The sequence below is a fragment of the Salvelinus alpinus genome, chromosome 32, assembly GCF_045679555.1.
Source record: "Salvelinus alpinus chromosome 32, SLU_Salpinus.1, whole genome shotgun sequence".
Classification (NCBI taxonomy): Eukaryota; Metazoa; Chordata; class Actinopteri; order Salmoniformes; family Salmonidae; genus Salvelinus; species Salvelinus alpinus.
In genome coordinates, this window is record NC_092117.1 from 26,760,577 (window position 1) to 26,785,167 (window position 24,591).

Below are 24,591 nucleotides of genomic sequence, written 5' to 3' on the forward strand. Positions count from 1 at the left end.
TCTGTGCTCTCTCCCATCAGACAGAAAAAAGCTGTCTCGCTGTTGTGGTAGCAGGAGGACAAGAACCCTCCTGTGGCTGGACACACACACACACACGACGGCTGAAGTAAAGCATCTGGATCACATAAATTAATTATATTTTCTGACAGACTGTACAGCCACCCGCTAATCTGCCTTGTTATAATCCCTGATCACTACCCTGAGAGAGAGAGAGAGAGAGAGAGAGAGAGAGAGAGAGAGAGAGAGAGAGAGAGAGCGAGAGCGAGAGAGCGAGAGAGAGAGAGAGAGAGAGAAAGACTCACAACAATAAAGAGGTCCTACCTCATCCCTTGTTATCCCTGGAACTGGCCTTAACTGGACTGACCAAAAATAAACAATTACTCTTATCAGGGGCGACGCTGTTTTTCCCAGAAATACAGTATCTTACATTTCATTCATAATTTGTACTATTGACCATTTAGAAACCAGTTTTGTCCTAATGTGTCTGTTAGGGTTGTAAGGGGTGTCCTAATGCGTCTGTAAGGGGTGTCCTAATGTGTCTGTTAGGGGTGTCCTAATGTGTCTGTTAGGGGTGTCCTAATGCGTCTGTTAGGGGTGTCCTAATGCGTCTGTTAGGGGTGTCCTAATGCGTCTGTTAGGGGTGTCCTAATGCATCTGTTTGGGGTGTCCTAATGCGTCTGTCAGGGGTGTCCTAATGTGTCTGTTAGGGGTGTCCTAATGTGTCTGTTAGGGGTGTCCTGATGTGTCTGTTAGGGTGGTCCTGATGTGTCTGTTAGGGGTGTCCTGATGTGTCTCTTAGGGGTGTCCTAATGTGTCTCTTAGGGGTGTCCTAATGCGTCTGTTAGGGGTGTCCTGATGTGTCTGTTAGGGTTGTCCTGATGTGTCTGTTAGGGGTGTCCTAATGTGTCTCTTAGGGGTGTCCTAATGTGTCTCTTAGGGGTGTCCTAATGTGTCTCTTAGGGGTGTCCTAATGCGTCTGTTAGGGGTGTCCTAATGCATCTGTTTGGGGTGTCCTAATGCGTCTGTTAGGGGTGTCCTAATGTGTCTGTTAGGGGTGTCCTAATGTGTCTGTTAGGGGTGTCCTAATGTGTCTGTTAGGGGTGTCCTAATGTGTCTGTTAGGGGTGTCCTAATGTGTCTGTTAGGGGTGTCCTAATGTGTCTGTTAGGGGTGTCCTAATGTGTCTGTTAGGGGTGTCCTAATGTGTCTGTTAGGGGTGTCCTAATGCGTCTGTTAGGGGTGTCCTAATGCGTCTGTTAGGGGTGTCCTAATGAGTCTGTTAGGGGTGTCCTAATGTGTCTGTTAGGGGTGTCCTAATGTGTCTGTTAGGGGTGTCCTAATGTGTCTTTTAGGGTTGTTAGAGGTGTCCTAATGCGTCTGTTAGGGGTGTCCTAATGTGTCTGTTAGGGGTGTCCTACTGTGTCTGTTAGGGTTGTCCTAATGTGTCTGTTAGGGGTGTCCTAATGTGTCTGTTAGGGTTGTCCTAATGTGTCTGTTAGGGTTGTCCTAATGTGTCTGTTAGGGTTGTTAGGGGTGTCCTAATGTGTCTGTTAGGGTTGTAAGGGGTGTCCTAATGTGTCTGTTAGGGGTGTCCTACTGTGTCTGTTAGGGTTGTCCTAATTTGTCTGTTAGGGTTGTAAGGGGTGTCCTAATGTGTCTGTTAGGGTTGTTAGGGGTGTCCTAATGTGTTTGTTAGGGGTGTCCTAATGTGTCTGTTAGGGGTGTCCTAATGTGTCTGTTAGGGTTGTTAGGGGTGTCCTAATGTGTCTGTTAGGGTTGTCCTAATGTGTCTGTTAGGGTTGTTAGGGGTGTCCTAATGTGTCTGTTAGGGTTGTTAGGGGTGTCCTAATGTGTCTGTTAGGGGTGTCCTAATGTGTCTGTTAGGGGTGTCCTGAATGTGTCTGTCAGGGGTGTCCTAATGTGTCTGTTAGGGTTGTCCTAATGTGTCTGTTAGGCTGTTAGGGTGTCCTAATGTGTCTGTTAGGGTGTCCTAATGTGTCTGTTAGGGGTGTCCTAATGTGTCTGTTAGGGCTGTCCTAATGTGTCTGTTAGGGTTGTTAGGGGTGTCCTAATGTGTCTGTTAGGGTTGTCGCTGTAATGTGTCTGTTAGGAGTGTCCTAATGTGTCTGTTATGGTGGTGTCCTAATGTGTCTGTTAGGGTTGTCCTGAATGTGTCTGTTAGGGTTGTCCTAATGTGTCTGTTAGGGGTGTCCTAATGTGTCTGTTAGGGGTGTCCTAATGTGTCTGTTAGGGGTGTCCTAATGTGTCTGTTAGGGGGTGTCCTAATGTGTCTGTTAGGGGTGTCCTAATGTGTCTGTTAGGGTGTCCTAATGTGTCTGTTAGGGGTGTCCTAATGTGTCTGTTAGGGTTGTAAGGGGTGTCCTAATGTGTCTGTTAGGGTTGTCCTAATGTGTCTGTTAGGGTTGTCCTAATGTGTCTGTTAGGGTTGTAAGGGGTGTCCTAATGTGTCTGCTAGGGTTGTCCTAATGTGTATGTTAGGGGTGTCCTAATGTGTCTGTTAGGGTTGTCCTAATGTGTCTGTTAGGGTTGTCCTAATGTGTCTGTTAGGGGTGTCCTAATGTGTCTGTTAGGGTTGTCCTAATGTGTATGTTAGGGGTGTCCTAATGTGTCTGTTAGGGGTGTCCTAATGTGTCTGTTAGGGGTGTCCTAATATCTCTGTTAGGGTTTTTAGGGGTGTCCTAATGTGTCTGTTAGGGGTGTCCTAATGTGTCTGTTAGGGGTGTCCTAATGTTTCTGTTAGGGGTGTCCTAATGGGTCTGTTAGGGTTGTAAGGGGTGTCCTAATGTGTCTGTTAGGGGTGTCCTAGTGTGTCTGTTAAGGTTGTCCTAATGTGTCTGTTAGGGGTGTCCTAATGTGTCTGTTAGGGGTGTCCTAATGTGTCTGTTAGGGGTGTCCTACTGTGTCTGTTAGGGTTGTCCTAATGTGTCTGTTAGGGTTGTCCTAATGTGTCTGTTAGGGTTGTCCTAATGTGTCTGTTAGGGTTGTCCTAATGTGTCTGTTAGGGTTGTTAGGGGTGTCCTAATGTGTCTGTTAGGGTTGTAAGGGGTGTCCTAATGTGTCTGTTAGGGGTGTCCTAATGTGTCTGTTAGGGGTGTACTATGTGTCTGTTAGGGTTGTCCTAATGTGTCTGTTAGGGTTGTCCTAATGTGTCTGTTAGGGTTGTCCTAATGTATGTTAGGGGTGTCCTAATGTGTCTGTTAGGGGTGTCCTAATGTGTGTGTTAGGGGTGTCCTAATGTGTCTCTTAGGGGTGTCCTAATGTGTCTCTTAGGGGTGTCCTAATGTGTCTGTTAGGGGTGTCCTAATGTGTCTGTTAGGGGTGTCCTAATGTGTCCTGTTAGGGGTGTCCTAATGTGTCTGTTAGGGGTGTCCTAATGTGTCTGTTAGGGTTGTCCTAATGTGTCTGTTAGGGTTGTCCTAATGTGTCTGTTAGGGTTGTCCTAATGTTATGTTAGGGTTGTCCTAATGTGTCTGTTAGGGGTGTCCTAATGTGTGTGTTAGGGGTGTCCTAATGTGTCTCTTAGGGGTGTCCTAATGTGTCTCTTAGGGGTGTCCTAATGTGTCTCTTAGGGGTGTCCTAATGTGTCTGTTAGGGGTGTCCTAATGTGTCTGTTAGGGGTGTCCTAATGTGTCTGTTAGGGGTGTCCTAATGTGTCTCTTAGGGGTGTCTTAATGTGTCTCTTAGGGGTGTCCTAATGTGTCTCTTAGGGGTGTACTAATGTGTCTCTTAGGGGTGTCCTAATGTGTCTGTTAGGGGTGTCCTAATGTGTCTGTTAGGGTTGTTAGGGGTGTCCTAATGTGTCTGTTAGGGTTGCCCTAATGTGTCTGTTAGGGATGTCCTAATGTGTCTGTTAGGGGTGTCCTAATGTGTCTGTTAGGGGTGTCCTAATGTGTCTGTTAGGGCTGTCCTAATGTGTCTGTTAGGATTGTTAGGGGTGTCCTCGTGTGTCTGTTAGGGTTGTTAGGGGTGTCCTAATGTGTCTGTTAGGGGTGTCCTAATGTGTCTGTTAGGGGTGTCCTAATGTGTCTGTTAGGGATGTCCTAATGTGTCTGTTAGGGGTGTCCTAATGTGTCTGTTAGGGGTGTCCTAATGTGTCTGTTAGGGTTGTCCTGATGTGTCTGTCAGGGGTGTCCTAATGTGTCTGTTAGGGTTGTAAGGGGTGTCCTAATGTGTCTGTTAGGGGTGTCCTAATGTGTCTGTTAGGGGTGTCCTAATGTGTCTGTTAGGGGTGTCCTGACTGTGTCTGTTAGGGGTGTCCTAATGTGTCTGTTAGGGTGTCCTAATGTGTCTGTTTAGGGGTGTCCTGATGTGTCTGTTAGGGTTGTCCTAATGTCTGTTAGGGTTGTCCTGATGTGTCTGTTAGGGGTGTCCTAATGTGTCTGTTAGGGATGTCCTAATGTGTCTGTTAGGGGTGTCCTGATGTGTCTGTTAGGGGTGTTCTAATGTGTCTGTTAGGGGTGTCCTAATGTGTCTGTTAGGATTGTTAGGGGTGTCCTCGGGTGTCTGTTAGGTCTGTTAGGGGTGTCCTGATGTGTCTGTTAGGGGTGTCCTAATGTGTCTGTTAGGGATGTCCTAATGTGTCTGTTAGGGATGTCCTAATGTGTCTGTTAGGGTGTCCTAATGTGTCTGTCAGGGATGTCCTAATGTGTCTGTTAGGGGTGTCCTAATGTTGGTTAGGGTTGTCCTAATGTGTCTGTTAGGGGTGTCCTGATGTGTCTGTTAGGGTTGTAGGGGTGTCCTAATGTGTCTGTTAGGGGTGTCCTAATGTGTCTGTTAGGGTTGTCTGATGTGTCTGTCAGGGTTGTCCTAATGTGTCTGTTAGGGGTGTCCTAATGTGTCTGTTAGGGGTGTCCTAATGTGTCTGTTAGGGGTGTCCTAATGTGTCTGTTAGGGGTGTCCTAATGTGTCTGTTAGGGGTGTCCTAATGTGTCTGTTAGGGGTGTCCTAATGTGTCTGTTAGGGGTGTCCTAATGTGTCTGTTAGGGGTGTCCTAATGTGTCTGTTAGGGGTGTCCTAATGTGTCTGTTAGCGGTGTCCTAATGTGTCTGTTAGGGGTGTCCTAATGTGTCTGTTAGGGTTGTCCTAATGTGTCTGTTAGGGTTGTCCTAATGTGTCTGTTAGGGTTGTCCTAATGTGTCTGTTAGGGTTGTCCTAATGTATGTTAGGGGTGTCCTAATGTGTCTGTTAGGGGTGTCCTAATGTGTCTGTTAGGGGTGTCCTAATGTGTCTGTTAGGGGTGTCCTAATGTGTCTGTTAGGGGTGTCCTAATGTGTCTGTTAGGGTTGTCCTAATGTATGTTAGGGGTGTCCTAATGTGTCTGTTAGGGGTGTCCTAATGTGTCTGTTAGGGGTGTCCTAATGTGTCTCTTAGGGGTGTCCTAATGTGTATGTTAGGGTTGTCCTAATGTATGTTAGGGGTGTCCTAATGTGTCTGTTAGGGGTGTCCTAATGTGTCTCTTAGGGGTGTCCTAATGTGTATCTTAGGGGTGTCCTAATGTGTCTCTTAGGGGTGTCCTAATGTGTCTCTTAGGGGTGTCCTAATGTGTCTCTTAGGGTTGTTAGGGGTGTCCTAATGTGTCTGTTAGGGGTGTCCTAATGTGTCGGTTAGGGGTGTCCTAATGTGTCTGTTAGGGATGTCCTAATGTGTCTGTTAGGGGTGTCCTACTGTGTCTGTTAGGGGTGTCCTACTGTGTCTGTTAGGGGTGTCCTAATGTGTCTGTTAGGGGTGTCCTAATGTGTCTGTTAGGGCTGTCCTAATGTGTCTGTTAGGGCTGTCCTAATGTGTCTGTTAGGGCTGTCCTAATGTGTCTGTTAGGGCTGTCCTAATGTGTCTGTTAGGATTGTTAGGGGTGTCCTCGTGTGTCTGTTAGGGTTGTTAGGGGTGTCCTAATGTGTCTGTTAGGGTTGTCCTAATGTGTCTGTTAGGGGTGTCCTAATGTGTCTGTTAGGGATGTCCTAATGTGTCTGTTAGGGGTGTCCTAATGTGTCTGTTAGGGGTGTCCTAATGTGTCTGTTAGGGGTGTCCTAATGTTTCTGTTAGGGGTGTCCTAATGTTTCTGTTAGGGGTGTCCTAATGTGTCTGTTAGGGGTGTCCTAATGTGTCTGTTAGGGGTGTCCTAATGTGTCTGTTAGGGGTGTCCTAATGTGTCTGTTAGGGTTGTCATAATGTGTCTGTTAGGCGTGTCCTAGTGTGTCTGTTAGGGGTGTCCTAATGTGTCTGTTAGGGGTGTCCTAATGTGTCTGTTAGGGGTGTCCTAATGTGTCTGTTAGGGGTGTCCTAATGTGTCTGTTAGGGGTGTCCTAATGTGTCTGTTAGGGGTGTCCTAATGTGTCTGTTAGGGGTGTCCTAATGTGTCTGTTAGGGGTGTCCTAATGTGTCTGTTAGGGGTGTCCTAATGTGTCTGTTAGGGGTGTCCTAATGTGTCTGTTAGGGTTGTCCTAATGTGTCTGTTAGGGGTGCCCTAATGTGTCTGTTAGGGGTGCCCTAATGTGTCTGTTAGGGTTGTCCTAATGTGTCTGTTAGGGTTGTTAGGGGTGTCCTAATGTGTCTGTTAGGGTTGTTAGGGGTGCCCTAATGTGTCTGTTAGGGGTGTCCTAATGTGTCTGTTAGGGTTGTTAGGGGTGTCCTAATGTGTCTGTTAGGGTTGTTAGGGGTGTCATAATGTGTCTGTTAGGGTTGTTAGGGGTGTCATAATGTGTCTGTTAGGGTTGTCCTAATGTGTCTGTTAGGGGTGTCCTAATGTGTCTGTTAGGGGTGTCCTAATGTGTCTGTTAGGGGTGTCCTAACGTGTCTGTTTGGGGTGTCCTAATGTGTCTGTTAGGGTTGTTAGGGGTGTCCTAATGTGTCTGTTAGGGTTGTTAGGGGTGTCCTAATGTGTCTGTTAGGGTTGTTAGGGGTGTCCTAATGTGTCTGTTAGGGTTGTTAGGGGTGTCCTAATGTGTCTGTTAGGATTGTTAGGGGTGTCCTCGTGTGTCTGTTAAGGTTGTTAGGGGTGTCCTAATGTGTCTGTTAGGGGTGTCCTAATGTGTCTGTTAGGGATGTCCTAATGTGTCTGTTAGGGGTGTCCTAATGTGTCTGTTAGGGATGTCCTAATGTGTCTGTTAGGGGTGTCCTAATGTGTCTGTTAGGGGTGTCCTAATGTGTCTGTTAGGCGTGTCCTAATGTGTCTGTTAGGGTTGTAAGGGGTGTCCTAATGTGTCTGTTAGGGTTGTCCTAATGTGTCTGTTAGGGTTGTCCTAATGTGTATGTTAGGGTTGTCCTAATGTGTCTGTTAGGGTTGTCCTAATGTGTCTGTTAGGGTTGTCCTAATGTGTCTGTTAGGGGTGTCCTAATGTGTATGTTAGGGGTGTCCTAATGTGTCTGTTAGGGTTGTTAGGGGTGTCCTAATGGGTCTGTTAGGGTTGTAAGGGGTTTCCTAATGTGTCTGTTAGGGGTGTCCTAATGTGTCTGTTAGGGTTGTCCTAATGTGTCTGTTAGGGGTGTCCTAATGTGTCTGTTAGGGGTGTCCTAATGTGTCTGTTAGGGTTGTCCTAATGTGTCTGTTAGGGTTGTCCTAATGTGTCTGTTATGGTTGTTAGGGGTGTCCTAATGTGTCTGTTAGGGTTGTAAGGGGTGTCCTAATGTGTCTGTTAGGGGTGTCCTAATGTGTCTGTTAGGGGTGTCCTAATGTGTCTGTTAGGGGTGTCCTAATGTGTCTGTTAGGGTTGTCCTAATGTGTCTGTTAGGGTTGTCCTAATGTGTCTGTTAGGGGTGTCCTAATGTGTCTGTTAGGGGTGTCCTAATGTGTCTGTTAGGGGTGTCCTAATGTGTCTGTTAGGGGTGTCCTAATGTGTCTGTTAGGGGTGTCCTAATGTGTCTGTTAGGGTTGTTAGGGGTGTCCTAATGGGTCTGTTAGGGTTGTAAGGGGTTTCCTAATGTGTCTGTTAGGGGTGTCCTAATGTGTCTGTTAGGGTTGTCCTAATGTGTCTGTTAGGGGTGTCCTAATGTGTCTGTTAGGGGTGTCCTAATGTGTCTGTTAGGGTTGTCCTAATGTGTCTGTTAGGGTTGTCCTAATGTGTCTGTTAGGGTTGTCCTAATGTGTCTGTTATGGTTGTTAGGGGTGTCCTAATGTGTCTGTTAGGGTTGTAAGGGGTGTCCTAATGTGTCTGTTAGGGGTGTCCTAATGTGTCTGTTAGGGTTGTCCTAATGTGTCTGTTAGGGTTGTCCTAATGTGTCTGTTAGGGGTGTCCTAATGTTTCTGTTAGGGGTGTCCTAATGTGTCTGTTAGGGGTGTCCTAATGTGTCTGTTAGGGGTGTCCTAATGTGTTTGTTAGGGGTGTCCTAATGTGTCTGTTAGGGGTGTCCTATGTGTCTGTTAGGGGTGTCCTAATGTGTCTGTTAGGCGTGTCCTAATGTGTCTGTTAGGCATGTTAGGGGTGTCCTAATGTGTCTGTTAGGGGTGTCCTAATGTGTCTGTTAGGGCTGTCCTAATGTGTCTGTTAGGATTGTTAGGGGTGTCCTCATGTGTCTGTTAGGGTTGTTAGGGGTGTCCTAATGTGTCTGTTAGGGGTGTCCTAATGTGTCTGTTAGGGTTGTCCTAATGTGTCTGTTAGGGTTGTCCTAATGTGTCTGTTAGGGTTGTCCTAATGTGTCTGTTATGGTTGTTAGGGGTGTCCTAATGTGTCTGTTAGGGTTGTAAGGGGTGTCCTAATGTGTCTGTTAGGGGTGTCCTAATGTGTCTGTTAGGGTTGTCCTAATGTGTCTGTTAGGGTTGTCCTAATGTGTCTGTTAGGGGTGTCCTAATGTTTCTGTTAGGGGTGTCCTAATGTGTCTGTTAGGGGTGTCCTAATGTGTCTGTTAGGGGTGTCCTAATGTGTCTGTTAGGGGTGTCCTAATGTGTCTGTTAGGGGTGTCCTATGTGTCTGTTAGGGGTGTCCTAATGTGTCTGTTAGGCGTGTCCTAATGTGTCTGTTAGGCATGTTAGGGGTGTCCTAATGTGTCTGTTAGGGGTGTCCTAATGTGTCTGTTAGGGCTGTCCTAATGTGTCTGTTAGGATTGTTAGGGGTGTCCTCATGTGTCTGTTAGGGTTGTTAGGGGTGTCCTAATGTGTCTGTTAGGGGTGTCCTAATGTGTCTGTTAGGGGTGTCCTAATGTGTCTGTTAGGGGTGTCCTAATGTGTCTGTTAGGGGTGTCCTAATGTGTCTGTTAGGGGTGTCCTAATGTGTCTGTTAGGGGTGTCCTAATGTGTCTGTTAGGGGTGTCCTAATGTGTCTGTTAGGGGTGTCCTAATGTGTCTGTTAGGGGTGTCCTAATGTGTCTGTTAGGGTTGTCCTAATGTGTCTGTTAGGGTTGTCCTAATGTGTCTTTTAGGGTTGTTAGGGGTGTCCTAATGTGTCTGTTAGGGTTGTTAGGGGTGTCCTAATGTGTCTGTTAGGGTTGTTAGGGGTGCCCTAATGTGTATGTTGGGGTGTCCTAATGTGTCTGTTAGGGGTGTCCTAATGTGTCTGTTAGGGGTGTCCTAATGTGTCTGTTAGGGGTGTCCTAATGTTTCTGTTAGGGATGTCCTAATGTGTCTGTTAGGGTTGTAAGGGGTTTCCTAATGTGTCTGTTAGGGGTGTCCTAATGTGTCTGTTAGGGGTGTCCTAATGTGTCTGTTAGGGGTGTCCTAATGTGTCTGTTAGGGGTGTCCTAATGTGTCTGTTAGGGTTGTCCTAATGTGTCTGTTAGGGTTGTCCTAATGTGTCTGTTAGGGGTGTCCTAATGTGTCTGTTAGGGGTGTCCTAATGTGTCTGTTAGGTGTGTCCTAATGTGTCTGTTAGGGGTGTCCTAATGTGTCTGTTAGGGGTGTCCTAATGTGTCTGTTAGGGGTGTCCTAATGTGTCTGTTAGGGGTGTCCTAATGTGTCTGTTAGGGGTGTCCTAATGTGTCTGTTAGGGGTGTCCTAATGTGTCTGTTAGGGGTGTCCTAATGTGTCTGTTAGGGGTGTCCTAATGTGTCTGTTAGGGTTGTCCTAATGTGTCTGTTAGGGTTGTCCTAATGTGTCTGTTAGGGTTGTCCTAATGTGTCTGTTAGGGTTGTCCTAATGTATGTTAGGGGTGTCCTAATGTGTCTGTTAGGGGTGTCCTAATGTGTCTCTTAGGGGTGTCCTAATGTGTCTCTTAGGGGTGTCCTAATGTGTCTGTTAGGGGTGTCCTAATGTGTATGTTAGGGGTGTCCTAATGTGTCTGTTAGGTGTGTCCTAATGTGTCTGTTAGGGGTGTCCTAATGTGTCTGTTAGGGGTGTCCTAATGTGTCTGTTAGGGGTGTCCTAATGTGTCTGTTAGGGGTGTCCTAATGTGTCTGTTAGGGGTGTCCTAATGTGTCTGTTAGGGGTGTCCTAATGTGTCTGTTAGGGGTGTCCTAATGTGTCTGTTAGGGTTGTCCTAATGTGTCTGTTAGGGTTGTCCTAATGTGTCTGTTAGGGTTGTCCTAATGTGTCTGTTAGGGTTGTCCTAATGTGTCTGTTAGGGTTGTCCTAATGTCTGTTAGGGGTGTCCTAATGTGTCTGTTAGGGGTGTCCTAATGTGTCTGTTAGGGGTGTCCTAATGTGTCTGTTAGGGGTGTCCTAATGTGTCTGTTAGGGGTGTCCTAATGTGTCTGTTAGGGGTGTCCTAATGTGTCTGTTAGGGGTGTCCTAATGTGTCTGTTAGGGGTGTCCTAATGTGTCTGTTAGGGTTGTTATGTGTCTCTTAGGGTGTCTAATATGTATGTTAGGGTTGTCTAGTGTGTCTGTTAGGGGTGTCATAATGTGTCCGTTAGGGTTGTTAGGGGTGTCTTAATGTGTCTGTTAGGGTTGTTAGGGGTGTCCTAATGTGTCTGTTAGGGTTGTTAGGGGTGTCATAATGTGTCCGTTAGGGTTGTTAGGGGTGTCTTAATGTGTCTGTTAGGGTTGTTAGGAGTGTCATAATGTGGTTGTTAGGGTTGTTAGGGGTGTCATAATGTGTCCGTTAGGGTTGTTAGGGGTGTCTTAATGTGTCTGTTAGGGTTGTTAGGGGTGTCCTAATGTGTCTGTTAGGGTTGTTAGGGGTGTCCTAATGTGTCTGTTAGGGTTGTTAGGGGTGTCCTAATGTGTCTGTCAGGGTTGTTAGGGGTGTCCTAATGTGTCTGTTAGGGTTGTTAGGGGTGTCATAATGGGTCTGTCAGGGTTGTACAATTCCAGTAACTTTCCCTAAATTCCCAGGTTTTCCTGAAAATCCCGGTGTGAATTTGGGGAATGTTACAGAGATGGTGAAACCCTAAGACAGAGTACTATAGAGGGAGACAGCCTTATATCCACATGTGGTTTTTAAATGGTCAAATAAATCAAATACAAATATCAAATAGCGACATTGGGAAGAAAAGAGATAGGTGTGTTCCAGGTCAGTTGCTGATCTGTGTGTTCTGGTTTCAATGCAGATAACCAGAACAGGTTGGAGGAGAACAAGCCAGCATTGATTTTGTTTGCTGGGCGTTTCTCCATTACAGAGCTTGGTCGATAAACACAGAGCTGAGCGGAATGGGAGGAGCGGTGTCTGTGTGTCATTCATTACCATGATGAACAAATAAACACACACACTATCCACAATGTGTGTAATTATAATTGTTGCAATCTGAATAGAAAATGTTTAGTTGGTTTCTGCAGTTTGCTGTCTTCAGGGCTGTGGAATATGCTTAGATCAGCTAATGACTGGCCTACTCGTTTATTAGAGAGACTTACACACACACACATCCACACGCCAAGATTGTGAGGGATCAATAAGGTTATATTTATGAATAATGCTAAATGAGGCAAACACATATTTTGTGTGTGTGTGCATATGTATGTGTGTGGCCTCCACCTCTATACCTTCCCAGTATGACCTCTGACCTCTCACCCCTAGAGATGCCCAGTCTTCGGCCTGTTGGTCCAGGTTGAAACCGAACACTGTGTTTCCATTACTGTCTCAACCCTGTAGACAACTGGCTCTCCGCCTGCCACACACACATTTTTACATTTACATTTACATTTACATTTAAGTCATTTAGCAGACGCTCTTATCCAGAGCATTGTAGTCATTTAGCAGACACTCTTATCCAGAGTGACTTACATTTATCTTAAGGTAGCTAAATGAGACAACCACATATCACAGTCATAGTAAGTACACCTTTCCTCAATAAAGTAGCTATCAGCAGAGTCAGAGATAGAAAGGAGGGAGGGGGAGAGAACAGCTTGGACTGGGCTGAGCTGCCCTCCCATAGGGGTGGGAGGACCAAGAGACCAGAACAGAGTGCTGGGGTTGGGGTGTAGAGTTTGAGCATAGCCTGAAGGTAGGGAGGGGCAGGTCCGTTTTCTGTTCTGTAGGCAAGCACCATGGTCTTGCAGTGGATGCGAGCTTCGACTAGAAGCCAGTGGAGTGTGCAGAGAAGCGGGGTGACATGGGAGAACTTGGGAAGGTTGAAAACCAGGTGGGCTGCAGAATTCTGGATAAGTTGCAGTGATTTGATGGCACAAGTGAGCCCAGCCAACAGCGAGTTGCAGCACTCCAGACATAAGATGACAAGTGGCTGGATTGGACCTGTGCCGCTTCCTGTGTGAGGTAGGGTCCTACTCTACGGATGTTGCAGAGCATGAACATGCAGGAGCAGGTCACTGCCTTGATGTTTGCAGAGAACAACAGTGTTGTCCAGGGTCATGCCAAGATTCTTTGCACTCTGGGAGGGCGACAGTGTGTAGTTGTCAACCTTTGACAGTTCTTTGAGCAGGCAGGCCTTCCCCATAGACCTCTACAACCCACACCATGGTCCTCACACCTCTACAACCCACAGCATGGTCCTCACACCTCTACAACCCACACCATGGTCCTCACACCTCTACAACCCACACCATGGTCCTCACACCTCTACAACCCACAGCATGGTCCTCACACCTCTACAACCCACACCATGGTCCTCACACCTCTACAACCCACACCATGGTCCTCACACCTCTACAACCCACACCATGATCCTCACACCTCTACAACCCACACCATGGTCCTCACACCTCTACAACCCACACCATGGTCCTCACACCTCTACAACCCACAGCATGGTCCTCACACCTCTACAACCCACAGCATGGTCCTCAAACCTCTACAACCCACAGCATGGTCCTCACACCTCTACAACCCACACCATGGTCCTCACACCTCTACAACCCACACCATGGTCCTCACACCTCTACAACCCACAGCATGGTCCTCACACCTCTACAACCCACACCATGGTCCTCACACCTCTACAACCCACAGCATGGTCCTCACACCTCTACAACCCACACCATGGTCCTCATACCTCTACAACCCACACCATGGTCCTCACACCTCTACAACCCACAGCATGGTCCTCACACCTCTACAACCCACACCATGGTCCTCACACCTCTACAACCCACACCATGGTCCTCACACCTCTACAACCCACACCATGGTCCTCACACCTCTACAAACCACAGCATGGTCCTCAAACCTCTACAACCCACACCATGGTTCTCACACCTCTACAACCCACACCATGGTCCTCACACATCTCCAAACCACACCATGGTCCTCACACCTCTACAACCCACACCATGGTCCTCACACCTCTACAACCCACACCATGGTCCTCACACCTCTATAACCCACAGCATGGTCCTCACACCTCTACAACCCACACCATGGTCCTCACACCTCTACAACCCACAGCATGGTCCTCACACCTCTACAACCCACACTATGGTCCTCACACCTCTACAACCCACACCATGGTCCTCATACCTCTACAACACACCATTAGAGAATGAACAGATTCCTGGAGAGAAGGGGGGAAAGAGGAGAGAAGAGAGGGTGTGTGTGTGTGTGTGTGTGTGTGTGTGTGTGTGTGTGTGTGTGTGTGTGTGTGTGTGTGTGTGTGTGTGTGTGTGTGTGTGTGTGTGTGTGTGTGTGTGTGTGTGTGTGTCAGGGTCGGCGGTGAAGAGTGGGTGTCACCTGACCATTCTAGTTTCAAAGCAGCGTTCAACTTAAGTATTTGTGACTAGCGCTACGTCCATTTCAACTAAAGCATGTTGTTGAGCCCTGATCATTTGAATAAACCCATGACTGTGGTGTCAATTGGCTGGTGAAGAGGAGGATAATGAATGACTGTGTTCAGGTATAACTCACTGGTGTTTCCAGGAGAGAGTTTGTGTAGAATAAGTAGATACTGAGACTAAATGCTCCACTATGGACCCGTTCCAGAGTTTCAGGCAACAAATGCAGGTTTATGTGAATGCATATGAATGTGTGTAAGTGAGTGCGTGTTTGTTTGTGCGTGTTTGTGTGTGTTTGTTTGTGTTGCCAACTCTGCCTCATGTCCAGCCTGTAAAACAAAAGGCAGTCTGAATCACAGGTCACATCGTCTGCAACAGCTGCAGGGGGGGGGGGCCAGAGCAGATATGGAGATGAAAGATGATCTGTGGTGGATGTGTACATCTATATTCTCTCCCAGATATACAAAGGTACAGTGACTGCTAGGGACCACCATTAATAATCCTGGTTAAAGAGGCTCTATCCTTGTTATGCGTGGTACTAGGTTAGTCCCAGCCAGAACTGGACATCCCCTCCTTTACTCTATACGGCTCTGGCCAGGTGTCACAGCAGGATATGGAGGATTTAACTCAACACAATAGGTCATGGAGTGCCTAATATACAATTCTAGAGATTCAAATACTACCGTATAACAAGGAATAGGATCAAGAATCTCTCTCTCTCTGAGAAGCAGAACTGGCCCAGATGTTAGCTAGTAAGAACTGCTCTCTCTTCCTCCGCCTCCACTCAATCTGGCCACTTTAGCACCCCCCCATCCCTACTTCCCTTCTTCCACGAGACAGATTACTTCTTCTAACCTCCTTTCAGCAGAATGCAATGAGACAGAGAGACAGACAGAGAGAGACAGAGAGAGAGACAGAGAGAGACAGAGACAGAGACAGCGAGAGAGAGAGTGAGAGAGACAGAGAGAGAGAGACAGAGAGAGAGAGAGAGACAGAGAGAGAGAGACAGAGAGAGATGTGTGTGTGTGCACTTTGTTTGTGTGCGTTTCTGAGTCTGCACGTGTGTGTGTGTCGGGAAGAATGTCGCAAGACATTGTACAGGGTCTCAGATCATTAGGAGGCTTGTTCACCAAGGCTTTGTTCTGTGGCTCTCTGCCTTGTAGAGGTAAAGCCTTTTACTGCAGCAGAACACACACACAAGGACAGACAGACAGACAGAGACACTGACAGGCACAGACAGACAGAGACACTGACAGGCACAGACAGACAGAGACAGGCACAGACAGACAGACAGACAGGCACAGACACACAGGGACAGACAGGCACACAGAGAGAGAGACACAAAGAGACACACACACACACACACACACACTGCTCCCATATAGCTCTAGCTACACATCGCATCGCTATACATTGCTATTATATTCGACACTGACATTTAAAAAGAGAATTCTTCCCTGTGACATTTCAGATAGATTTAGTGTACCCTCTACTGGGAAATACAACAACTGGTAGCAGTTATCAGCTTAGATCTGATTACAGAGCTTGTTAGATACACTGCCTTCAAAAAGTATTCATACTCCTTGACTTATTCCACATTTTGTTGTGTTATAACCTGAATTCAAAATGGATTACATAGATTTTTCTCAACCATATACACACAATATCAATTAATTACAAAGTGAACATGTTTTTAGCAAATGTTTTCAAATGTATTGAAAATTAAATACAGAAATATCTCCTTTACATAAGTATTCACGCTCAAGTTAATACATGTTAGAATCACCTTTGGCAGTGATTACAGCTGGGTGTCTTTCTAGGTAAGTCTCTAAGAGCTGTGCACACCTGGATTGTACAATATTTGTTCATTATTCTTTTCAAAATTCTTCAACTCTGTCAAATTGGTTGTTGATGATTGCTAAACAACCATTTTCAAGTCTTGCCATAGATGTTCAAGTAGATTTAAGTCAAAACTGTAACTCGGCCACTAAGGAACATTCACTGTCTTCTTGGTAAGCAACTCCAGTGTATTTTATTCTATTTATTTAACCAGGCAAATCAGTTAAGAACAAATTCTTATTTTCAATGACGGCCTACCCCAGCAAAACCCGGATGACGCTGGGCCAATTGTTTGCCGCCCTATGGGACTCCAAATCACGGTCGGTTGTGATAAAGCCTGGAATCGAACCCGGGTCTGTAGTGACTCTTCTAGCACTGAGATGCATTGCCTTAGACAGCTGCGCGACTCGGTTTGGCCTTGTGTTTAAGGATATTGTCCTGCTGAAAGGTGAATTAATCTCCCAGTATCTGGTGGAAAGCAGACTGAACAAAGTTTTCCTCTAGGATTTTGCCTGTGCTTAGCGCCATTCCGTTTATTTTTTATCCTGAAAAACTCCCCAGTCCTTAACTATTACAAGCGTACCCATAACATGATGCAGCCCCCACTGTGCATGAAAATATGGAGAGTGGTAATTTGCTGATAACTACTTTATTGAGGAAAAGTGTACTTACTATGCCTGTGACAAAATGGCGCCGACAGAGATGGTTGCCTCGCTTCGAGTCCTTAGGAAACTATGCAGTATTTAGTTTATGTATTATTTTTTACATTGTTACCCCAGGAAATCTTAAGTCTTATTACATATAGCCAGGAAGAACTACTGGATATAAGAGCGACGTCAACTTACCAACATTATGACCAGGAAGACGACTTTCCCGAAGCGGATCCTCTGTTTGGATCACCACCCAGGACAATGGACCGAATCCCAGAAGCCAACCCAAAACAACGGCGCCGCAGACGGAGCGGCCTCCTGGTCAGGCTCCGTAGACATGCACGTCGCCCACCGATCCCGAGTATACTACTCTCCAATGTCCAACGTCTCTTGACAACAAGGTAGACAAAATTCGAGCAAGGGTTGCCTTCCAGAGAGACATCAGAGATTGTAACATTCTCTGTTTCACGGAAACATGGCTCTCTCAGGATATCGGTTCAGCCACAGGGCTTCTCCATGCATCGCACCGACAGAGATAAACACCTCCCTGGGATGAGGAAAGGCGGGGGTGTATGCTTCATGAATAACGACTCATAGTGTTATCATAACAACATAAAGGAACTCAAGTCCTTCTGCTCACCCGACCAAGAATTCCTTACAATCAAATGCCGGCCATATTACCTCCCAAAAGAATTCTCGTCAGTTATCGTCACAGCTGTGTACATTCCCCCTCAAGCAGACACCACGACGACCCTCAAGGAACTTCACTGGACTCTATGTAAACTGGAAACCATATATCCGGAGGATACATTTATTATAGCTAGGGATTTTAACAAAGTAAATTTGAGAACAAGGCTACCTAAACTCTATCAGCATATTGATTGCAGTACTTGAGGGGGTAATACACTCGTTCACTGCTACTCTAACATCCGCGATGCATACAAAGCCCTCCCCCGCCCTCCCTTCGGCAATTCCGACCACGACGCCATCTTGCTCCTACAGTCTTATAGGCAGAAACTCAAACAGGATGTACCAGTGACTAGAACCATGCAGAATCATGAAGTGCTTTGAGAGAATAGTCAAGGATCATATCACCTCCACCTCACCCTAGACCCACTTCAGTTTGCATACCGTCCCAACAGGTCCACAGACGATGCAATCACCATCACACTGCCCTATCCCATCTGGACAAAAGCAACAACTATGTAAGAATGCTGTTCATTGACTACAGCTCAGCATTCAACACCATTGTACCCTCTAAGCTCATCATCAAGCTGGAGGCTCTGGGTCTCAACCTCGCCCTGTGCAATTGGCTCCTGGACTTTGACGGGCCGCCCCCAGGTGATGAAGGTAGGAAACAACATCTCCACTTCGCTGACCCTCAACACTGGGGCTCCATAAGGATGCGTGCTCAGCCCCCTCCTGTACTCCCTGTTCACCCATGACTACGCACGCCTCCAACTCAATCATCAAGTTTGCAGACAAAACAACAGTGGGCTTGATAACCAACAACAACGAGACACCCTACAGGGAGGAGAAGAGGGCACTCGGAGAGTGGTGTCAGGAAAATAACCCCTCACTCAATGGCAACAAAACAAAAGAGATGGTCGTGGACTTCAGGAAACAGCAGAGGGAGCACACCCCTATCCACATCGACGGGACAGCAGTGGAGAAGGTGGAAAGTTCCTCGGCATACACATCAAGGACAAACTGAAATGGTCCACCCACACAGACAGTGCGATGAAGAAGTCGTAACAGCGCCTCTTCAACCTCAGGAGGCCGAAGAAATTTAGCTTGTCACCCAAAACCCTGACAAACTTTTACAGATGCACAATCGAGAGCATCCTGTCGGGCTGTATCACAGCCTGGTATGGCAATTGCACCGCCCTCAACCACAAGGCTCTCCAGAGGGTGGAGCGGTCTGCACAACGCATCACCGGGGGCAAACTACCTGCCCTCCATGACACCTACAGCAGCCGATGTAACAGGAAGGCCAAAAAGATAATCAAGGACAACAACCGCCCGAGCCACTGTCTGTTCACACCGCTACCATTCAGAAGGCGAGGTCAGTAAAGGTGCATCAAGACTCAAAAAAAGCCATCAGACTGCTAAACAGCAATCACTAACTCAGAGAGGCTGCTGCCTACATTGAGACCCAATCACTGCACACTTCAATAAAAGGATCACTAGTCACTTTAAACAATGCCATTTGAAATAATGGCACTTTAATAATGTTTACATATGTTACTTTACTCAGATCATATGTAAACTCAGCAAAAAAAGTAACATCCTCTCACTGTCAACTGCGTTTATTTTCAGCAAACTTAACAAGTGTAAATATTTGTATGAACATAAGATTCAACAACTGAGACATAAACTGAACAAGGTCCACAGACATGTGACTAACAGAAATTGAATAATGTGTCCCTGAACAAAGGGGGGGGGGGGGGGGTCAAAATCAAAAGTAACAGTATCTAGTGTGGCCACCAGCTGCACTAATTACTGCAGTGCATCTCCTCCTCATGGCCTGCACCAGATTTCCCAGTTCTTGCTGTGAGATGTTACCCCACTCTACCACCAAGGCACCTGCAAGTTCCCGGACATTTCTGTTGGGAATGGCCCTAGCCCTCACCCTCCGATCCAACAGGTCCCAGACATGCTCAATGAGATTGAGATCCGGGCTGTTCGCTGGCCATGGCAGAACACTGACATTCCTGTCTTGCAGGAAATGACGCATAGAACGAGCAGTATGGCTGGTGGCATTGTCATGCTGGAGGGACATGTCAGGGTGAGCCTGCATGAAGGGTACCACATGAGGGAGGAGGATTTTTGCCAGTCCTGTCTGGTCCAGCGTCGGTGGGTTTGTGCCCAAAGGCGACGTTGTTGCCGGTGATGTCTGGTGAGGACCTGTCTTACAACAGGCCTACAAGCCATCAGTCCAGCTGCTCTCAGCCTATTGCGGGCAGTCTGAGCACTGATGGAGGGATTGTGCGTTCCTGGTGTAACTCGGGCAGTTGTTGTTGCCATCCAGTACCTGTTCCGCAGGTGTGATGTTCGGACGTACCAATCCTGTACAGGTGTTGTTACATGTGGTCTGCCACAGTGAGGACGATCAGTTGTCTGTTCTGTCTCCCTGTAGCGCTGTCTTAGGCGTCTCACAGTACGGATATTGCAATTTATTGCCCTGGCCACATCCGCAGTCCTCATGGCTCCTTGCAGCATGCCTAAGGCACGTTCATGCAGATGAGCAGGGACCCTGGGCATCTTTCTTTTGGTGAATTTCAGAGTCAGTAGAAAGGCCTCTTTAGTGTCCTAAGTTTTCAGAACTGTGACCTTAATTGTCTACCGTCTGTAAGCTGTTAGTGTCTCAATGACCGTTCCACAGGTGCATGTTCATTAATTGTTTATGGTTCCTTGAACAAGCATGGGAAACTGTTTAAACCCTTTACAATGAAGATCTGTGAAGTTATTTGCTGAGTTTAAATAGTGTATTTTATAACATCTATTGCATTTTGCCTATGCCGCTCGGCCATCGCTCATCCATATGTACATATTCTCATTCGCCTCTTTAGATTTGTGTGTATTAGGTAGTTGTTGGGGAATTGTTAGATTACTTGTTAGATATTACTGCACTGTCGGAACTAGAAGCACAAGCATTTCGCTACACTCGCATTAACATCTGCTAAAAATGTGTATGTGACCAATAACATTTGATTTGATTTGTGGTTGTCTCACCTTGCTATCTTAAGACGAATGTACTAACTAAGTCGCTCTGGATAAGAGCGTCTGCTAAATGACTCAAATGTAGATGTAAATGTAACATGTTATCAAAGTAAACCGGCTGATAAGAAAGTCAGATGTTCATTAGCTCAAGTCCCACCCAATCAGATGTCTATTAGTTCAAGTCCCACCCAATCAGATGTTTATTAGTTCAAGTCCCACCCAATCAGATTAATATTGTTGGGAATGATGCACTTTCATCTAGAAATACTCATACCTCCGAGACAGTTTACCTAAACCCTTCAATGGATTCTTACAGGTTCATTCTGAAATCCATCTACAGTGGGGCAAAAAAGTATTTAGTCAGCCACCAACTGTGCAAGTTCTCCCACTTAAAAAGATGAGAGGCCTGTAATTTTCATCATAGGTAGTACACTTCAACTATGACAGACAAAATGAGAAAAAAAATCCAGAAAATCACATTGTAGGATTTTTAATGAATTTATTTGCAAATTATGGTGGAAAATAAGTATTTGGTCAATAACAAAAGTTTATCTCAATACTTTGTTATATACCCTTTGTTGGCAATGACAGAGGTCAAACGTTTTCTGTAAGTCTTTTCATATCAGCCCTTTTAGGCTTCCAACCTCACCTGCACACCGTTTTTACCAGTTTATATCTGCACTGTTTTGTCTTTCAACTTCTTTTCTTTAGTGCAAATAAATAAAACCTAAAACCTAATGGAAAGCAAGGTAGATAGCTCATTCTGTCTCTTGAGTAGTAACTGGCAGTGCTCACACCTGGTCAGTCAGTTGATATCAAAGTGCAGCGTCTGATATGAAAAGCTAACAGGATAGCTGCTAGCCTATCAGAACAAGGGGGGTGGTGCAGGTACTGTAGCCTACATGCGTAAGAGCCTTTGTATCCATGCTTGAAATAGGATATTGTTACGTCTGTAATGCTGTAACACTCCCCTTTAGCAAACACTGATATCATGTTATCATGAATAAACACTAGTATCCTGGGACCATGTACAGGCTGTATACGCTAAATTATAAAGTGTGTGGGACAGAATGGAAAAACAGAAACTTAAAAGAAAGCTTGAAAACAAATACATGTAATAACAATCGTGTGTGTGTGTGTGTGTGTGTGTGTGTGTGTGTGTGTGTGTGTGTGTGTGTGTGTGTGTGTGTGTGTGTGTGTGTGTGTGTGTGTGTGTGTGTGTGTGTGTGTGTGCGTGCGTGCGTGCGTGCGTGCGTGCGTGCGTGCGTGCGTGCGTGCGTGCGTGCGTGCGTGCGTGCGTGCGTGCGTGCGTGCGTGCGTGCGTGCGTGCGTGCGTGCGTGTGTTTTCACTGAGCTCATTATAACAGGAATGGGCTAAATAATGATCTTGTAAAAGCCAAAAAAAAACACAATCCACATAGCATAAAGGTCAGAGTTCAAAATTACCATCTTCATCTGGATCGGAAAAATGAAAATAGAAAATGGTGGACAGACAGACAGTAAAAAATAAAATAAAAAATATATAAGTATTTATTTTTTAGACTGCAGATTTGTCCAGCCAATGAAAAACAAAAGATCAGAAATAATCCTCTTAACTGTTTGTTTGGTAATGTGATTTAGTATTATTTAGTCTGTGTGGTTACAGATGCTGCTTTCCCTTCACCATAGTAAGGGTTGTGACGTTCCATATTAACACCAGATACAGCACAAGTGGGTGTGTATGTGTGTGTGTGTGTGCGTTTCTGGGAATGAAATGATCCCCATTATGACACACTGTTCCAGAGTGACACGCAATCCCTGACCTCGCTCCAAATCAATGATCAACTTCACACATTAGCATGCAGGTCTCAGAGAAACTACAGTATACTACCCTACCAACTTCACACATTAGCATGCAGGTCTCAGAGAAACTACAGTATACTACCCTACCAACTCAGTGGCCCAGTGTGTAGAGCGTCCGCCCACAGATTGGAATGCTGGGGTCCAATCCTTGGCCAAGTCATACCAAAGACAAAAAAAATGGGACCTGATGCCTCTCTGCTTGGCACTCAGCATTAAGGAGATAGATTGGGGGTAGGGCCCTGCGGTAGACCAGCGTCCTGTCCAGGGGGTGTACTTGTACATCAAGCTGCCTCACGCTACAGAAACAGGAGATAGGCTCCTATGAGCTGTTCTGGCTCAGTCAAGGATCCTTACATACATAACCATGTAATATAGTACACCACAGCTTTAAGGACCCTCTGTCACTTCAATTAATACTGACAGTGATTTGAATATGGATAAAATGTGTGTTCATGTCAGTATTGTGTATTTATCCAGGTTATTAGGTTATGATAAAGCAATACAACATAAAACATGTATACCACAACATCGGCAATACTACAAATTCGGCGCCGACCGAGATGGCCGCCTCGCTTCGCGTTCCTTGGAAAATATGCAGTATTTTGTTTTTTTATGTGTTATTTCTTACATCGGTACCCCAGGTAATCTTAGGTTTCATTACATACAGTCGGGAGGAACTACTGAATATACGATTAACGTCAACTCACCATCGTTATAACCAGGAATATGACTTTCCCGAAACGGATCCAGTGTTTTGCCTTCCACCCAATACAATGGATCTGATCCCAGCCGGGGACCCTATACGACGCCGTAAAAGGGGCAAACGTAGCGGTCTCCTGGTCAGGCTTCGGAGACGGGCACATCGCGCTCCACTCCCTAGCATACTACTCGCCAATGTCCAGTCTCTTGACAATAAGGTTGATGAAATCCGAGCACGGGTAACATTCCAGAGAGACATCAGGGATTGCAACGTGCTCTGCTTCACGGAAACATGGCTAACTCAAGAGACGCTAACGGAGTCGGTGCAGCCAGCTGGTTTCTTCACGCATCGCGCCGACAGAAACATACATCTTTCTGGTAAGAAGAGGGGCGGGGGGGTATGCCTTATGATTAACGAGACGTGGTGTGATCATCATAACAACACACAGGAACTCAAGTCATTCTGTTCACCTGATCTAGAACTCCTCACAATCAAATGTCGACCGCATTATCTACCAAGGGAATTCTCTTCGATCATAATCACAGCCGTATATATTCCCCCCCAAGCAGACACATCGATGGCCCTGAACGAACTTTATCTGACTCTTTGTAAACTGGAAACCACACACCCTGAGGCTGCATTCATCGTAGCTGGGGATTTTAACAAGGCTAATCTAAAAACAAAACTCCCTAAATTCTATCAGCATATCGATTGTGCTACCAGGGCTGGTAAAACCCTGGATCATTGTTATACTAACTTCCGCGACGCATATAAGGCCCTCCCCCGCCCTCCTTTCGGAAAAGCTGACCACGACTCCATTTTGTTGATTCCAGCCTACAAACAGAAACTAAAACAACATGCTCCCGCGCTCAGGTCTGTTCAACGCTGGTCCGACCAATCTGATTCCACGCTTCAAGACTGCTTCGATCACGCGGATTGGAATATGTTCCGCATTGCGTCCAACAACAACATGGACGAATATGCTGATTCGGTGAGCGAGTTCATTAGGAAGTGCATTGACGATGTCGTACCCACAGCAACGATTAAAACATTCCCAAACCAGAAACCGTGGATTGACGGCAGCATTCGCGTGAAACTGAAAGCGCGAACCACTGCTTTTAACCAGGGCAAGGTGACCGGAAACATGACCGAATACAAACAGTGTAGCTATTCTCTCCGCAAGGCAATCAAACAGGCTAAGTCCCAGTACAGAGACAAAATAGAGTCGCAATTCAACAGCTCAGACACAAGAGGTATGTGGCAGGGTCTACAGTCTATCACGGATTACAAAAAGAAAACCAGCCCCGTCGCGGACCAGGATGTCTTGCTCCCAGACAGGCTAAAAAACTTTTTTGCCCGCTTTGAGGACAATACAGTGCCACTGACACGGCCCGCTACCAAAACCTGCGGGCTCTCCTTCACTGCAGCCGAGGTGAGTAAAACATTTAAACGTGTTAACCCTCGCAAGGCTGCAGGCCCAGACGGCATTCCCAGCCGCGTCCTCAGAGCATGCGCAGACCAGCTGGCTGGTGTGTTTACGGACATATTCAATCAATCCTTATCCCAGTCTGCTGTTCCCACATGCTTCAAGAGGGCCACCATTGTTCCTGTTCCCAAGAAAGCTAAGGTAACTGAGCTAAACGACTACCGCCCCGTAGCACTCACTTCCGTCATCATGAAGTGCTTTGAGAGACTAGTCAAGGACCATATCACCTCCACCCTACCGGACACCCTAGACCCACTCCAATTTGCTTACCGACCCAATAGGTCCACAGACGACGCAATCGCAACCAC

General features: G+C 46.4%; 1 protein-coding gene across 6 annotated transcripts in view; it reads right to left on the minus strand.

The window, feature by feature from the left end:
* Nucleotides 1–24,591, minus strand: part of LOC139562558 (zinc finger MIZ domain-containing protein 1-like) — a 249,214-nt gene that overhangs the window by 121,821 nt on the left and 102,802 nt on the right. The gene's annotated exons all lie outside the window — the stretch shown is intronic.